Genomic DNA, 4,457 nt, shown 5'->3' on the forward strand with positions numbered 1-4,457 from the left:
TATAGTGCACCAAAAAAATCTTTGGAAGAAGTGTTTCATAAAGCAATTACTGCAATTGCATACGCCAAAAATCGAGAAACTCAAAGGATGGTATGTTGTAGAACCATGCCTTCAATTCAAAGGCAAAAGTGCATAGGGGTACAACCAATTCTATTCAAATTAGGACAATTCTCAGATTTTCCCTAGAAACACCGAATAACTTCTCAAGACACCTAAAAGTAAATGGAAGCCAAGACAAGCAAGAGCATTGATATGCTTCGTCGTCTCATAACATTTACTTTCTCAGCTGCCAAAAGTTTTTCAACAAAGGATACATACAGTGAACTATCCGCATTATCACAAGGCAATGTTCTTTCGTCAAATCCATAATCGAGAAAACTAGAGCTCATTTTCTAACAAAATTACATGCAAACAAAAAATACAAACCTCTGTATCAAAAAAAGTCATGGAATCCATAAGGAACTCGATGTGGTAATTCAAACACTATAACTGGATCAGCTGACATCGTCTTTGCATCAATTTCATTCACTGCTGATTTCCAGATAATCATAGAACAAAATTTGATCAGAATGCATATATATCACCAAATTGATTGCACTTCAAAATTTCTTGTTTGAGGTGAAGTACCATTGCTGCTGCTCCTATCTATACGGAAAGATAAATTGAAGATGGAATTATTTAGTGGAGGGAATTATTTACTAGTATTGATAAGCTCTAACTATGACCTAGTTATAGCTATCGAACCCGACTGCCCACTTACAAGTCAAGATTTTGAAAACCAGGCTCTTTCAATCAAGGAAAATTCAGCCAATTGATGTATGGTGAAAACAGGTATTGGTCAAGCCACAAAACATCCATGAGTTTATCAATTGATGAGGAAATTGTTACAATAGCATGAGTTTGGTACCAAGATCAATCAATGTCCCAAACCGACACCTCTTGATATAAAAATCATAACTAATTCATTCGAGATCCAAAAAGGGTGAAACTAGCCCTCAATGATAGTTAACTAACAATAAAATTTCCAGAAAATAATTGGAGACCGAAATTCTAAGTAGATTCATCATGGGAACCAAACAAGTGACTGGTTTTCAGACAGGAACAATACAAAACAGCCCGACTTCCAAAAATCACCATAGATCGAGCTCTTAATATTTTCGAGTGATTTTGGTGTCAAAAGTTGTGCAACAGAATGAAGTTCGAATGTCATGAAGGAACTGAAATCAAATTCAAACTTTAAGAATGAAAAACTAAATGAATTCCAAGGCTATACGAATCTGTCAAATAGCAGACTATCAGGATGCAAAGCAGTTTTCAAATATTCGCTATAAATTGAATCTTCAATATTTTTGAGTGATTCCAACGCTCAAAGATCAATCTACGAGTCTAGTTTATATCTCATGAAGGAACTTGAATCAAATTCAAAGTATAAGGATGAAAATACAGACAGATAGCAAAGCTGTACGAATTTGTTCAACAACAGATTTTCATAATGGAGAGCAGATTTCGAAAATTCATTATGAATTGAATTCTCAACGTTTTTGAACGATTTCAACTGCAAAAGAACAAGCTACATATGTACTTTAAATCTCAAGAAGAAGTTGAAACCCAATTCACAATTTAATAGTAAGAAATCGCCCAACAATGGCGACCCCGAAAGCTGTCCCAAAAATGACAACTTACTGATATGTTGTTGTATACAAAAATTAAATCCAGAAACTGAAAGAGAGATGAGAGATATACTTGTAGAGAAGAGGTTTGGAGGTGAGAGTGATGATCGGAAGTGATGGTGGCAGTCTCGGCGATCGAAGCCGCAGTTGATGGTTTCCTCTTTCTTCCAACCGGTGACCTCCTCTTTCGCCTCTAATGCCTTCTATCCTTTCTAATTCTTCTTCTTCTTTTTCAATGAGGTGGGTTTTGTTGCTATATGCTTACAATAGGCTGAGTCATAATAGCCACATGCCAATCCTAGGTTTAAATATGCATTATCAAGTCACCAACCAAATTGGCATGGTTCGAAATCAAAGTGGGTACACTAAACAATCTCAGAAAAATACAGGGAATGTTTCAAAAGTCTCAGCAGGGTCCCGACTATATTAATCAAGCGGTTGGACGCACTTTTATGATTTTCTAGCACAATCAAGTAACATCCTATAGGATCAAACATAAGAGCAAGATTAATCGTACGTTATTACGCTACTCAGGGTCGGATTGTTACACTTTTCCACGTGAATCACAGATAAAGATTGAATTTGTATTACATACAAGTGAACTATAAAATCTGTAAACCAAAATCATAAAAGCTCAATCAACATACCTTCCAGTGTAGCTCTCATTCACCCTTGGAAAATCTACAACATCTGCTCATAGTTTCTTCTGTAATGCCAGACCAGTTTTCATATTAAATCTCATCTCATATCCTGAAAAACTCCAATAAGAAGCAATTATAGCAAGCCCTTTTATCCAAAAATACGTACTTTTTACTTATCATTATGTCAGTTTCCCATTGTGGAACCGAAACCCTAAAGCACATAAAAACCCCCAAAATCAACCTCTCTATTTTAAAAGTAAATACTAAAACCCAAGTTTCACACAAAATCCCCAAATAAAAAAATATATGTCGAAATCTACTAGAGAGTACGCATGACCGTGGCCACGTATCTGGTTTCCATTTTTTGTGATTTGGGTTAAACCTCTAATGTCAGTTTACCATTCAGTTATGGAACAAAAACCACAAAGCATATAAAAACCCCAAAATCAATCTCCCTATTTTCAAAGTAAATAACAACACCCAATGTTTACACACAAAACCCTTAAATTTCTTACGAGTGAGGGAGGAGGAGAGACAAGTCAGCGATCAATCCAGCAAGGACGAAGGTGTCGGCAATGGCGTCACAATCGGTTGCTCTCAGTCGACTCCGTAACTTGGTCACTTGATCTGCGTTTTTGTAGAGAGAGATGTTGGGGGATTCAACTATTTCAAAGCGGCATCACAACTAGTTGAGATCGAAGGTGACAATGGGAGTGGGAGAGGTTGGGTAAGGAGAATTTTTATGCGGAGGAATTGAGGAAGGAGAGGTGGAAGGAAGAGGAAGACAGCGAGGGGAAGCGGTGGAAGAGACAGAGAGCAAAGGGAAGCGTGTTTTGCTCTCAGGAGTATTCAGAGACTCTGGGACGAAGACGAGGGTTAAGAGAGACCTATCCCTTAAACGATGTCGTTTAGGGAAAAAGACTGCCGCCAATAATTTTCGCGGAAATTTCAATTGTCCCGCAAAAAAATTTACAATTTGTCCGACTAATATACCTAATTTAGTCGGCAATTGTACAGTTTGACAATTTGGAAAAAAATATTTAGTGAGCTCTAATTGCGCCACCATTGCATATAAACTCTATACTTTTCACCATTGATGTTTTTTATAATGCTTGATCTGAACCGTTACGATTTCACGTCTTATTGATTATAGAATTGTCACCAAAATTGAAAATCATTCAGTATCAACAACCACATGATCGGAATACTTTTACTGCTTCCAGAACCATTAGAGTCTAATAGCACACCACCTGAACCACACTTGAGATCTTTTTGCAAGATCGAAACCTTCTGTCTTTAATTTATTATGGATTAGATCATTCTTACTGAGTTATAGTTGAGATCGCTTTTGATTAGACAACTAATTGAATGAAATATACTATTTTCCTAATGAGTCCATGTCTCCATAAAGAAATTTTCTAAACCTGATTAAGCCACAAATTTACGATAATGAATAATTTAACAAGTGCAGCAAAATCAACGGTCTCGATTATCATGGTTGTCTCGCGATCATGTAGCTATTGCAACAACAAATGCAACATAAGACTTAGTTGACTATTAATTATATCAAAAGTATAAATTGTAAAGGTAACTGCCAAGTCATTTTTTATAATGCTCGATCTGAACCGTTAGAATTTCATGTCTTACCAATTATAGCACTGTCACCAAAATCAGAGATCATTTGACATTGGCAACCTCGTGATCGAAAAACATTTTATGCATTCAAAGACGTTTAAGTGTTATATTGCACTAATCGAACCCGACATAAGTTCTTTTTTGGCAATCAAAACCATCTATCTTTGACGTAATAAGAATTAAATTATTCATCCTAAAAAATGAAGTTAATCGTGTATGGATAAACTCTTGATTGGACAACAAAAAAATTTTAATTGAAGAATTTACGTGTCGATAAAGGGATTTCCTTAACCCAATTGAGTCAAAAAATTATGAGAATCTCATAATTAAGAAGAAAAGAAATTGGAACAGTTTCGATCAGAAAAGTTGCATTGTAATCAATAATGTAATTGGAACAAATATTCCTTCTCTTGCAATTTTTTGAAAAGGAGAAAAAAAAGAAGAAGGCATTTACCTACTAAAACAACTCTTAGTCAGCTAATATCGATAAATACCGACCAAACTTTTAGTC

General features: G+C 35.7%; 1 long non-coding RNA gene across 1 annotated transcript; it reads right to left on the reverse strand.

Moving 5' to 3' along the window:
* Positions 1 to 914: 914 nt before the first annotated feature.
* LOC131299011 (uncharacterized) lies at positions 915 to 3,106 on the reverse strand. The gene is made up of 3 exons (XR_009190591.1): positions 2,827 to 3,106; positions 2,318 to 2,420; positions 915 to 1,968 (listed from the first exon to the last, which is right to left on the reverse strand). It is a non-coding gene; the product is annotated as an uncharacterized LOC131299011 (long non-coding RNA).
* Between the last annotated feature and the right edge of the window lie 1,351 nt (positions 3,107 to 4,457).

The sequence above is a fragment of the Rhododendron vialii genome, chromosome 1a (assembly GCF_030253575.1).
Source record: "Rhododendron vialii isolate Sample 1 chromosome 1a, ASM3025357v1".
Classification (NCBI taxonomy): Eukaryota; Viridiplantae; Streptophyta; class Magnoliopsida; order Ericales; family Ericaceae; genus Rhododendron; species Rhododendron vialii.